Source organism: Bison bison, unplaced genomic scaffold, assembly GCF_000754665.1.
Source record: "Bison bison bison isolate TAMUID 2011002044 unplaced genomic scaffold, Bison_UMD1.0 scf7180017864456, whole genome shotgun sequence".
NCBI lineage: Eukaryota > Metazoa > Chordata > Mammalia > Artiodactyla > Bovidae > Bison > Bison bison.
The window spans coordinates 23,917,970-23,932,641 of NW_011495018.1; positions in this window are offsets into that span (position 1 = coordinate 23,917,970).

Here is a 14,672-nt window from a genome sequence, read left to right on the forward strand (position 1 = left end):
GACTTCAGCACGCCAGGTTTCTCTGTCTTTCACCATGCCCTAGAGTTTACTCAAACTCATGTCCATTGACTCAGTGATGTTGACTCATTGACTCATCCTCTGTTGCCCCCTTCTCCTCTTGCCCTCAATCGTTCCCAGCATCAGGGTCTTTTCCAATGACTCAGCTCTTTGCATCAGATCGCCAAAGTACTGGAGCTTCAGCTTCAGTATCAGTCCTTCCAGTGAATATTCAGGGTTGATTTCCTTTAGGATTGACTGGTTTGATCTCCTTGCAGTCCAAGGGACTCTCAAAAGTTTTTTCCAACACCACAGTCCGAAAGCATCAATTCTTGAGTTATCTAGATAATAAACACACTCTGTGAACAATAATATTTCAAAAGATGCATCTGGAGATGTCCTGATGAAAGCTTTCTGCCCATGTAAACATTAAAAAGAACTCAGTAGACAGTATTTTTAAATAAACTATTTAACAATAATCATAATGTATACCTATATAATAAAATGTTTCAGTAAAATTGTTTTTTCTAAAAAATATTTAATAGCCTGAGAAAATTCTCAGGCAATGTTAAGAGAAAGCAGAATTTAAGACTTCGTGTAGTATGAAAATAGCTTCTACAAAAAATAAGTAGGGGCAGACCATCAGATTGGCATATAGTAACACTGGTTATTTCTAACTTGTAAAATGCCAGGTTTTTAAAAATTCTCCTACATCTATATATATTTGCTATTTTTTTCTAAAATGAACATATGTTACTTATATGGTCAGAAAAATACTATTTTAAATAAAATGCATAAGAAATATAGAACAGATCTAAAATATTTATATACTAATTATGTAATTATTATGACTAGTTCTATACATAATATAATATGTAAAGTTTATAGAAAAGTTCAAAATTGTTGGCAATATATACATAAATATCTTTAGTAAATTAAAAATAACTTCTCTAGGTAAAAAATACTTTTTGTTTCATTTTTGTCAATTTATATTGAGATGAAAACATTTTGCTGTTATGGTACTTGCAGTTTAATTCAGAAAATTTCAAATGTTTAAAATTTTTAAACTGTATAACATGCTGTGTGTGTGTATATATATATATATGTATGTATGTATTATACATGTATATACACACAAATGAACATGATTAATAAAATGTTACAGTATAAATATAATGTAAATATGTGCATTATTCAGATATGTGCACATGCATGTAGAAATAATTAACAAGGGAAATAATTAACATGAGGTTTTTTTTTTTCACATGAGTTTTTGTTTTATTTTTCCCCATAGAAATAATCTGAAAATACTCTCAGGAAATCTAGAGGGACAGGTAACTATTGAATTCTTTTTATTGTTTTAAATAGGACAGAGAAATAATCACAAAGTTATTTGGTCTACCCAGTATAGTATCCCAATATTTAGATGTATTTCCAAATGTTCTGTAAATATCCTTTCTTCTTTTTAACCTCTTAATTTTATACAACATGTTGCAAGGATGCTGGGACTTTGGGACGGAAGGATGGGAAGGATTTAATCCAAGTAGGAGACAATGACCTATAAAAGAAGAGGAGATAAAGGAGGTGATGAATAGTACATCTGCTATGTTATAAGGAATAAGTGATTTAAAACATGCAAATACTTCAAAGTAGTGTGTTCATTTAACTAATGCAGGAACCCTGATCTGGAGAGCTCAAGTGCCATGTCCAGGGTCACATAGCCAGTAGGACAGTAAAGTCAGAATTCCAACCCAGGACTCCTAATAGGCATGCCCCCTCCTTTTCCACTCTAGCACCCTCCTTCTTGCCCTCCTCCAGGTAAGCCACAAATAGGAGATGGTTTAAAACAGAAAAATTATGTGTTCACACAGTTCCCTGCTCCAGATATAGTGGTGGGATAGTTTACACAAGGAGAAGAGTTATCATTCTTTTGAAAGCTCACTACAAATCCTGTCTCAGCCTTTGCAGTTGAGTTTCACAAACAGACTTAGACCTTTTGACCTTACTTGACTGGTACACAGGGAAGATAGGCCACCTAAGCCCTCCCAGAGGAAAGAACTGATATTTGCTACTAACTCTGGTAAACAACTAGATATAGAGGAAGTGTTTTCCAAATTCCATCATGAAGTAACCCGAAACCCAGCAGCTCATGCGCCACCCAGGGGAGCTGCGTGTAAATCGTAGATACAGACCTGGTTGGTGCACTGGAGACTGGCTTCCTTACTGATTCTCAAGCCTCTGAATGTGGTGTCTTCCCAGTACCCTCACTGCAGGGCAAGACCTTCCATCCTCACTTTGGCCCATCCTTTTGGAGTGAAAAGTAATAACCCAAAATGAAGCCTTGTTGCTGCTAAGTCGCTTCAGTTGTGTCCGACTCTGCGACCCCATAGACGGCAGCCCACCAGGCTCCCCCGTCCCTCGGATTCTCCAGGCAAGAACACTGGAGTGGGTTGCCATTGCCTTTTCCAATGAAGCCTTGAGGTTTTATTATATACAAGCATACTTGACCAAGCATGTTTTTATTTGTAACTGATGAGACTCCATAATATTATTACAAATAGGAAAAAAAAAACTGATTTGGTTTGGGATGTCCCACTCAGTCATGGTGCATCATGAGACTTAAGTGGGAAGGAAGACTAAAGCAAGCCTGGAAAGGACTGAGGAGCCAGGACTGACACAGGTGAGTGGCCATTTCTTGACCTCAGTGTACTATCTAAAGAGGCATAAAAAATCTAGATTGTGTTTAGCCCAATTCCATTGTTGAAACATGCAACCTAAAGATTCTGGTCATTGATTATATGAAAAGTCAGGCTGGTGGATGTAATATAAGTGTCCTCAATTATCTGTATCTGTCTCTTATGAATAAGACTCTACTGCATGTCCTAAAGTTGGGAGGCCAGTAAGGTCTGACCCTGAGGGACAGGGGATAGCAGAAACCAATCAAGGTATCTGGCTTCAATTTAAGTGGATTCTTAGCAGAACAGAGTAGGGGGCTAAAGTCCATTCAAAAAACTTGGCCAAATATCTAGGTCTGAGCTATGTGATAGAATAACTAGGATTTGATAAGAAAGCAAAAAACAAAAAAGCAAGCACACTGGACCCACAATTAAAGCATCCCAACTTCTCCCAGACTGAGCTTGTGATCCCTAATACATACTTCAATCCTAGTAGCATTGGTTCTGAGACAATGTGGATTCCACTTCCTCCAAACCTTCTGGGAATGGATCATGTAGTAATCTCAGAGCTTCTTGGACAGTCTCTCAGAAAGTGACAGAAAGAAAGAGCCAGATGAGAGTAACTGTCCATTAGTTATCAAGCTCAACCAGATCTTGTCTACACTTTCTTCTTCTCCACTTTCTCCACACTATTCCTCTTCCTTTAGCATCTGTACTGACCTGGGTTCCAGCTCTGTATAATTTTGTTGTTATTGTTTAGTTGCTAAATCATGTCGGACTCTTTTGCAACCACATGGACTGTAGCCCGCCAGGCTCCTCTGTCCAGGGGATTTCCCAGGCAAGAATACTCAAGTGGGTTGCCATTTCCTTCTCTGGGGGATCTTCCTGACCCAGGGTTAGGTCATCTAATCACATCTCCAGCATTGGCAGGAGGGTCCTTTATTACTGAGCCACCTAGGCAGCCCCTTTACAATTCTGGGAGACAACAAATAAATCCAGTGTACGGTAACTGACTCACCTTGAACTCTTCAGTAGGGAAAACTTCAGTGAGCAAGCCGGTCTGTGTGCTCTGTGTGTAGGCAGATGCACTCCTTTTGGTATAACGTGTGCTAGGCAGTTTCTGGGAAAAACAAAAGCAATGCCAGATGGTTTATTAGGTATATCGCAGTGGTCCACTCTGCATAATTTTATAGGCATTACAAATGGGACTGCCATGCATCCTCTCCTGGGAAGCAGAGGCAGAAAGTAACTCGGCAGCTGGAGTCCAAATTTTCAGTGCTCGGGGAATATCTTTATTAAGAATCAAGTCTGCCGGAACTGCTTGGCTAGAATTAGAGACTCAGAATTCTAGATCTGGAGGGGGAATAAGAAATCATTCTGAGTATTTCTTAAGCACTGACTAGGTGCTGGGTCTCATGCTAGAGTGAGGACTTAGCTAGTCACTTCCTGTGACTGAGATGTTTTCTCATGGATGTATAACAAGTTAGATCATAGCACAGACTCCTGCATCCAGATTAAAGCCTCTTTTCTGCAGCACATTTTTAGCCTCTGTTCTTCTTTCCATGATACCTTTCCTCTTCCATCCTTGAAGAGCACAGACAAGATCCTTGAAATGAATAGAAAAGGATCCAGGAAAAGTGAGAAAAATGACTACCACAAACCCAGGATCTGAGGGTGTAGAATGGCCCTCAATCCATGAAAAATAAAGAGTGTGTTTAAACATTTGCTCTGTCGTTTTTTTCAACACACAGGATCTGAAATAGCTACTAAATCACAGGACAGTCTCTATGGTGTGTAACTTTAAAGAAGTAGTCTAAGTCATCAACTAATAATTTAAAAAAAAATTCTAACCTTTATTTACATGATTCAAGGCATATTACTGGGCATGTGAGTCATAACTTTAGCAACAATTTTCAAACCTTTTTCATGCCCTGATTTTTCTTACAACTGTTTGCAGCTCTTTGTGCTGCTTGCTCAGAGCATATTCGATTCTTGTGACACCATGGACTGTAGCCCATTTGAATAAATCTTGCTGGAGAATTATATATGTTAATGCTGCTGCTGCTGCTAAGTTGCTTCAGTCTTGTCCAACTCTGTGCGACTCCATAGACGGCAACCCACCAGGCTCCCCCGTCCCTGGGATTCTCCAGGCCAGAACACTGGAGTGGGTTGCCATTTCCTGCTCCAACGTGTGAAAGTAAAAAGTGAAAGTGAAGTCGCTCAGTCACGTCCAACTCTTAGCAACCCCCTGGACTGCAGCCTACCAGGCTCCTCCGTCCATGGGATTTTCCAGGCAAGAGTACTGGAGTGGGGTGCCATTACCTTCTCCAAGATAAGTCACCCAAAAATCTATAGGAGAAAGTAGATGCAACCCATTTGGCAATATGTTCAACTTGAGAAACAAGAGATAAAAAGAAGTTAAATATTATGAAATTTAGGGCATAGAGAATAACAATACTGTTTAAAAAAGAGGGTCTTGGCAAAGATAAAAATGATTTCAGGTTTAGATACCTCACATACAAGAGGCAGTAAATACACATTGAAGCCAGTGGAGAGGAGTACCAGCAGATTTTGTTGTTATTTTAGTTGCTCAATCATATCTGACTCTTTTGAGACCCCATGGACTATAGCCCACCAGGTTCCTCTATCCATAAGATTTTCCAGGCAAGAATACTGGAGTGGGTTGCCGTTTCCATCTCCAGGGGATCATTCTGGACCAGGGATCAAACCTGTGTGTCTTGCATTGGCAAGCAGATTCTTAACCACTGAGCCACCAGGAAAGCTACTAGAGATATACAAGGAAATTGAGCATTATAAGAAGTAGACAGAACGATAAAATCCCAGACATCCAATTCTCTTTAGTGCAGGGGAAAGAAAATTCTTCATGCGTCACTAGGTGTTCTGTGAACAAGAGGTGTAGTTATCATGGTCATCGTATGTCTTAAAGATGCATTTGAGTTATGTTCAGTCTCTGTTTTGAGGGAAGGTGGTGGCAAATATAGTGTATTTTAGAAAATTTTGTTAACAATTATTTTAAAAGACTTTGGCATTTAAGCAGGTATGGTTCTTTTACTTTCAAGTGAAAATAAGAAAACCTCATCTATGTATACTCCTAATGCCCAGTGATGGCATGTAAATAAACTAAATGGGGTGTGAAACTTCCATATTTCAGTTATTCTAAAGAAACCAGCAAATCTGGAGGTTTGATTTGTAGATTATCTTTTGATAATGTTTGATCAATCTTTGTTCTTCAGTTCAAGTTTAACCCATTTCTCACTAGGGCCAGCTACTTAGAAACTAGTAATGCTAGTGAACAGGATTATGAAACTGAATGCTATTCATGAGCTTAGAGTCCCTAATGTCAGAGCCTCAATTCACAGGTTACTAGTGGATTTGCCTTTACCTAAGATCAGTGTACTGGTATGAATGTGACTCTTGGAGTTAGAGTTTAATCAAAGTCCTGGATTTTCCTCTTCCTGATTGTGTAGGCATGGGCAAGTGTTCCTTTTCATTCCTTGCCCTCCCTCTCTTCTGTTTTCTTTTCCTTTATCCTTTTTCTCCTTAAAGCCAGTTGCATAAAATAAAATATTCAGCAATTTTGGATGGTTACTGTATAGTTTAAAACCATGATCTATGGAAAATATTTAGTGCAGTCTGTATACTAAGAACTCAGTAGGTACTAGTCAGGAATTCCAGGAGCAGTAAGGAATACTAGCACAATCGGTTCAGTTCAGTTGCTCAGTCGTGTCCAACTCTTTGCGACCCCATGAATCGCAGCACGCCAGGCCTCCCTGTCCATCACCAACTCCCGGAGTTCACTCAAACTCATGTCCATAGAGTCGGTGATGCCATACAGCCATCTCATCCTCCTTCATCCCCTTCTCCTCCTGCCCCCAATCCCTCCCAGCATCAGAGTCTTTTCCAATGAGTCAACTTGTCGCATGAGGTGGCCAAAGTACTGGAGTTTCAGCTTTAGCATCAGTCCTTCCAATGACTAGCACGATACAATAGTACAAATGTTCCTGTATCTGGATGATAAGTATGACTTACATTCAGTATCATTATGTATTAGCTAAGGTCCCAGAGAAACAGAACAAATAGGATATATTCGTAGATTTGTTTTTAATGGTTCATGAGATGATGGTGGCTAGCAAGTCTGAAATCTGTGGAACATACCAGCAGACTGGAAGTTCTGATGAGTATTTATTTACTCATAAGACAATCTGGAGACACATTTCCCTCCTCCTCTGGAAAGCTCAATCTTTTCTCTAAATGCTTTCCAACTTATTGGATGAGGCCCACCCACATTATGGCAGCATGATCTGCTGTCCTCAGTCTACCAATTTAATATTCATCACATTTAAAAAATATTTCACAGAGACGTTGAGACTACATTTGACCAAACAACTGGGCACTGTAGCCAAATGAACAGTCACTAATTATCACATCTCGTCAGCATAACTCCCTGAAATATGCACTGGTCTGGCAGTTAGGTTAACTGAGCTGTTCCTTTGATTCCTCTTTCTCTCTTAGTTCCTGGTCAAGTTACTTATTTCTCTGAGACTTAGATTTATCCTGTAGAAGATATTGTCCTTCCAGTTTTCCATATCCCTTTCTAGATGATCAATATGATTGTGTCCGTGTAGAAGGATTGGTAGATTGTCATTGCCTAAGACATACCAAACAAATAAGTGATAGTCTTAAAGAGGCAAATGTGACTTTTTTCTGGTTCTTTCAGATATAAGCTAATGCAGTGTGGCACCTAGGGAGCTGAGAAATATTTACAAGTCACTGTCCACTTTAAGGGCATATCAGGTGGCTGACTCATGCCTGACTACTCTGTTCTCATGGGACAGTTGAGCAAAAATAGGCTTTAATTGATCCATATACATATGTTAAGATAATTTAAATGGACAGTGTGCATCAGGACTTGAGCTGTTCCCATTGTGAACTCAGAGGCATCAGGCAGGAGAAATTGAAAGTCCACCCTTCCTACAACAGCTGCTGGGAAGGGGGACTCGACTGGCTTTTTATTTTTTTTTGGCTAAAATTTAAAGCATTAACTGTTTTTACACAAGCACATTATCCACAAGGTGAAAGCATGGAGAGAAATGGAAAAGAGTAGAGAAACAGAAAAAATATAGAAAATATTTTAAAAAATGAATTTTTAATTCAATTTTTTAAGAAGAAGGAAAATGAGAAGAAAGAAGAGGAAGAAAAGAAAGAAAGAAAAGAGGTAGAGAGAAATTTTTCCAGGCACATGATGCATGAAATCGTCCTATCATCAACTTCACAGATGTATGGCTCCATGTATGGTGAGGAGCATTCAGGGGACTGGAGAAGCCACCCGTTACTGCTTCGGTGGACCTCCAGGCAGGGCAGAGATGGCTGGGAGTCCTCTGAGAAGGAAGGGGTATGTGTTGGGTATTTTGCTTTCTAAGAAACCAAGATACTGAAGTGAATTTAATTACAGGTCTAAGTGTAGGAGCCATAGAATTAAAAATGGCTAATTGAAGAAAACAAAGGAGATTCACATCTATGGTCAGGGTGGGAATAATTTTCAAATAGTAAGGAGATTGGAACAAGTGTCATGAACTAGCAGGAGACAGAAGGTAAACATTCAGCGAGGGATTTCCAGAAAGCAGTGGCCCTGTAGCAACTGGGCCCAAGCCAAACGCAATAGAGCCTGTGAGCAGAGAAAAGAGGGTAGTCACACCCCTAACCAAACAAAACAGTCTAACTGCAGAAAAACCAGAAGACCTGAAGTATAGTATAATCCTAAGTTCTTTCTAAATTCTCCCCTTCCACTATATGTAAGAGAAGCATTTTTGCCTGAATTTAAGGAAGAGGGTTTGAAAAGATGGTGAATCTAAAAGTCCCTGTGATCACCATAAGAAAGCTACTACATTCCTTTTTCAGGAATAGGAATAGTATAGGAAATACAATGTATTACATAGAGAATGGATAACATTCTCAATTGGCTGAACATCCACTGTAATAGGGAGTATTCTGGGATATAAGGCTGAAGAGATATATTGTAGAGTGATATATTGTAGAGTGCCTTGAATACCAGACTAAAAAGACAGGACTTTAGTGGGAAGTCTATTTCCAAAGCCTTTGGAAAGTTTTAGCTTTGACATGGTATCATTAGAATGCTCCCTTTAAAGTTGACCTTGGAGCAGGGTGAAAGATAGATGAAAGATAGCTAATAGATTAGTTGTCTATTGCTGCTAAAGACATGACCTCAATAAGTACCAATTTAAAGCAACAAACAATTATGTTCTCACAGTTTCCAAGGGGCAAGGATCCAGGAGTGAATTAGTAAGATGGTTCTGACTCAAGGTAACACAGAGGTGGCAGTCAAGCTGTTGGTCACGACTGTAATCACAGGAGGACTTCAGTAGGCTGGAGGATCTACAAAGGTAGCTCAGTCTCATGGCTCTCCTAGGAGTCTTTAGATTCTTACCATACAACCCTCTCTACAGGGCTACCTGACATTCTCATGGCATTGGGGCTGACTTCCCCTGGAGTGAATGATCCAAGGCCAAGGAAAAGGAGAGGAAGCCTGGTGCTTTTAATGACCTAGTCTCTGAAGTCTCACACAGTCACTTCTACTCCTATTTATTAGAATTTGATCAACTAAATTCAACCTACATCCAAGAGGAACTCCACCTCTTGAAGGGAGAGAGAGAAAAGGATTTAAATAAAACCAATATAGATAGCTTAGCATCTGCATTGTGCCACCTGATCCCTCCCATCTCAACAGGTATTTGGGGCAGGAAACAAAGTATTAATCGAAGTCTAGTGCAATGGTGAAGAGGAGCAAACAAGCAAATTTTAGCTAAAGCAGTGTGATGAAAAAATGAATGTCAGGGACAACATATATGAGATATATTAGGAAGAAATATTTAGGAAGATATGTTATAAATTAAATGTAAATAAGGAAGGAAAACAAAAATTATTTTTAAATTTCTTATTTGTAAATTCAGTTCATTTCAGTTCAGTCACTTTGTCGTGTCCGACACTTTGTGACCACGTGGACTACAGCACGCCAGGCTTCCATGTCCATCACCAACTCCTGGAGGTTACTCAAACTCATGTCCATTGAGTCAGTAATGCCATCCAACCATCTCATCCTCTGTCATCCCCTTCTCCTCCTGCCTTCAATTTTTCCCAGCATCAGGGTCTTTTCATATGAGTCAGTTCTTCATATCATGTGGTCAAAGTATTGGAGTTTCAGCTTTAGCATCAGTCCTTCCAATGAATATTCAGGACTGATTTCCCTTAGGATTGACTGGTTGGATCTCCTCACAGTCTAAGGGACTCTCAAGAGTCTTCTCCAACACCACAGTTCAAAAGCATCAATTCTTCGGCATTCAGCTTTCTTTATAGTCCAACTCTTACATCCATACATGACTACTGGAAAAACCATAGATTTGACTAGACGGACCTTTGTTGGCAAATTAATGTCTCTGCTTTTTAATATGCTGTCTAGGTTGGCCATAGCTTTTCTTCCAAGGAGTAAGTGTCTTTTAAGTTCATGGTGGTGGTTGCCATCTGCCACAATTTTGCAGCCCCCAAAAATTTAATAAAAAAAAATTGTAAATTACCTGTGATAATCAGACCAGGATAGAGAGAAGTGGTCTAATGGTGATGTCTTTGGCACAAATAAGGAAGTCAGGGCAAGAGCTGAGGAAAGATGGGGGAGATAATGAGTTTATTTTCAGAAAAGTTGTGTTTATGATACTGTGGGGCATATCACGTGCTAACACTAACAGACTGTTGAAATATTAGCCTGGAAAACTGAACTGTGAGTCTGGGAGAATGGGCTGACATGGCCATCACTTGAACTTGATCAGTAAGAAAAAACAGACAATAAATGGGCTGGTTGAAGGATAAAGAAGGAAGAAGGTTCAGTTCACACTCAGGGGAAATACATTTGAGGGAAGGGAGAAAGAAACAGAACTGTTGAAACTGACCAGGAAGAGAATTTGAAATCACTCGGGACCCAAGAGATAACAATATTGTAGGAGGAAAAGGAAGATGGACTCAACTGACCCTGTCCCATGCTGAGAGGTCAGGAAGAGTGTGGATCTTGTGGATAACTGTGTCTGGAAAGAATGCCATCTGTGGCCTCTAAATGTAATAACCGAGATGGAAAGTGAAGCAAAACCCAGATGGTACAGTATTGAGTGGTGAGTAGAAAACTTCAGTCATGTGCTAAAAAAGATTTAAGAACTAGCTCTCTAGGGTAGGGTCTGTTTTTAAGCATTGCTGAATTTCATGGTGTAAATACTTTCATTATAGCCATTTACAAGCTATCAATGATTTAACAGTTGCCCCCAAGATTCCCGAAAATTTAACAGTTAGTTCTCATTAGCCTGTATGCTCTGATTGCAGTACTTCACCAGAAGGACTGAAAGATGAATAGGCATATAGGCATTCTTTCAAACATCTTTGGAAACAGACCTGGTAACTTACACTTACGCTCTACAAACATGGAAAGGCAAGATATCCTCTCAGAAAGCTTCCGGAAATCCTCATATTATACAGAGGCCAGAGGAAATCTCTCTTGGCTCCGCCCTTTGTGCCCCTTTCTATGAGTGTTCCGTGGGCACCCGGGGTGCACAGGGCCATCTGGAGTTCACTTTCCCTTAGTCTCCCTGTCCTTCCTCTTCATCACTCTTCCTCTAGGGGACCTCAGAGCAGCTACATTTTCCCATGACCAATCTTTTGCCTTAAACACTCAATTCTTCCTGGATAAAGTATCTAAAAATATAAGCAAACTTCTCATTTTCTAATATCTGTCATCTTGTCATCTCTCACAGTAGAATTTTGGCATGTCATGCTTAAATCCATCTTCCCCACCAGGGATAAGAACAATGAGAAATAAAGGGACAAAAGAAGGAGAATCATGTCCTCCCACACTTAGAATATATAAAAGGAGACTTCAGAGCGGAAGAGTAGCTACCCATTATCCCTCTGCCAGAGCCCTCCTGTTTCTCACTATCATCCTGATCATGATCACAATGACCTTGATCAGTGACCTCGATCCTGAGCCGCCACGCCTCCACCAATAAAACCAACAAAGACAGGATCTCTCTTCTAATCTGTAAGCACTTCTTCTGTGCCAGAGGATAATGTGTTTACTGGAGAGTTTTGAAGAAACTCAGAGCCAACATTTACTCATGATGTATGTTCTTCCAAGCTTAAAATTATCAGACTTGAAAGCTGTGTGATTTTAAAGCAAATTCATCAAGACCACAACTGTTAATAAAATGCATGACTACAGTCTGTATATTAACTATGATCTTGGAGGAAATACACTTGGGAATCCCACACCAGTATTTTGCATTTGAGCTAAGAATTCTCATTTTTTAAATGAAACTTTATTGTGATTATTAACCTGCAGAAATTTTAATTATCCTTTCAATGCTTGAAGGTTCATAATGGAGAGGTGCCAGAAAAATCCCACTGCTAATTAAATCCAACTGAATATTTCCTTCACCTGAAGATACAAAAGTGCTTCTTGTTTGTCAAATCCCTTTCAGCCAAATAACCACTTAACTAATCTCAAATTGAATATCTTGTTTAAGATTTTGAATTATCCTTTCTCTCCAGGGAGCTGCTATTGAATATTATAATAGCATCATCCAGGGAAATATCTTACCCTCCTGACTGGAGGAAAGGGGAGAAAACATGTTTCTTTATATCACTAAGTAGACTGAAATCTGGGAGAATGAATAGACTGACATTTTGAAGCAAAAGAGCATATTAGAAGGTGGGAATAAAGTCACTCACAATGAAGAAGAAAGCAGTTGGATCTTTTTACCTTTGGACTACTGTGACTCTGTCTGAGAATGCTAAATTAATGGCTTCAGTAATCATGACTCCGGGCTTCCTTGGTGGCTCAGTGGTTAAGAATCCACCTGACAAGCAGGAGATGCAGGTTCAATCCTTGGGTTGGGAAGATCCACTGGAGAAGGAAGTGGAAACCCACTCCAGGATTCTTGAGATGCATGTTCAATCCTTGGGTTAAGATCCACTGGAGAAGGAAGTGGAAACCCACTCCAGGATTCTTGCCAGGGAAATATGGACAGAGGAGTCTACAGTCCATGGGGTTGCAAAGAACCAGACACAACTTGATAACTAAACAACAACAACAAATCGTGACTGTAACTCACCAAACAGTGACCTGGAAATCCTATATGTCATAGGAAGGTCAGAATGACCTGGATGTCAGCATATCATGTGAGGGAAAAGAGAATCAGACCCGGCTCTGTCGCTTGCCAGCTTTGTGGCCTTCAATAATTCACTTAAGTGCTTTGGACTCCACTTCAAATGACATCTGAGATGTGCCTGAAACAGTGCCTGCCTTTACACCATTTAGGCCTGTTTAATTGAAATATCATCAATGAAAGAATATTATAAAACAGGTTCGTGTTATTTTTCTGCTCCTACTGTGGAATGGCTACCACCCTTCAGACTAAAACCCCCAGTCCTTTCAATGATGTGCATATGACTTTCCATTGCTGCTTTGACCTCAGCTCCTGTGCTCTTGCTGCCCCAGCCTGATCCCTCCTCTATTCCTTAGAAATACTCTCCTACTATAGTCTTCTCTGGGGGAAGAAATGGCAACCCACTCCAGTGTTTCCCTGGAGAATCTGCATGGACAGAGGAGCCTGGCAGGTTGCAGTTCACGGGGTCACAAAGAGTTGGAGTGGACTGAAGCTACTTAGCACGCACTACAGGCCTTTGTGGGTTTCCCTGGTGGCTCAGACGGTAAAGAATCTGCTTGCAGTGCAGGAGATCCCTGGGTTGGGAAGATCCTCTGGAGAAGGGAATGGCAACCCACTCCAGTATTCTTGCCAGGAGAATCCTACAGACAGAGGAACATGGACAGAGTCCATGGCGTCACAAAGAGTTGGACCGACTGAGAGACTGACACACACACAACCCTCTGTACTCACACTGGTGCCACTTATTGGAATGTGCTTTTCCTAGTTTTCTACAGGACTTGTCCTTTCACTTAAATCTCAGTGGAGTCTTGAAATTTCAACACTTCACTACTGCTAGCACTTCCTGTTGTCTCATGGAAATATCTTTGATTATTGCTTTTGTGTGTTAGCTTGAAAGGTGTTTTGGGAGGAGATTAATGTTTAAATCACTGAATTTTTAGTAAACAGACTGCCATCCATAATATAGGTGTATCTCTTCCAACAAGATGAAGGCCTGAATAGAATAAAAATATTGATAAAAAGACAACCTACTGAGGTATTTGTTAATAATAGCACCCATAATAAACTAATACCCAACATATACAGAGACTGTATACAACTCAACATCAAGAAACATGCAACCAATTAAAAAAAATGGGCAGAAGAGCTGAGTAGATATTTTTCCAAAGAGGACCGGGAGGTAGCCAATAGACACATGAAAAGATACTCAACATGGCTAACCATCAGGGAAATGCAAATTAAACCACAATGAGATATCACCACACAGCTGTCACAATGTCCATCAGCAAAATGAACACGGATAACGAAAATGTTGGCGAAGAAAGGGGAACCTTTGTACACTGTTGGCGGGAATTGGTGAGCTGGTGCAGCCACTGTAGAAAACGGTATGAAAATCTCTCAACTAAAACTAAAATTACCATATAACCCAGCAGTTCGACTCCTGGGTGACTATTTGAAAAAACACTAGTTCAAAAAGATACATACCCCAATGTTCATAGCAACATGACTTGCAGTTACCAAGATATGGTAACAACCTAAGTGCCCATCAAGAGATAAATGAATAAAAATGATGTGTGTACACACACACACATACACACACACACACAATGGAATACCACTCAGCCATAAAAAAGAATGAAATGTTGCCATTTCAGCAATACGGATGGACTTGGAAGGCATTATGTTGGGTGTAAAAAGTTAGAGAAATAAAAATACTGTATGATATCACTTATATGTGAAATCTAAAAAATGCAACAAACTA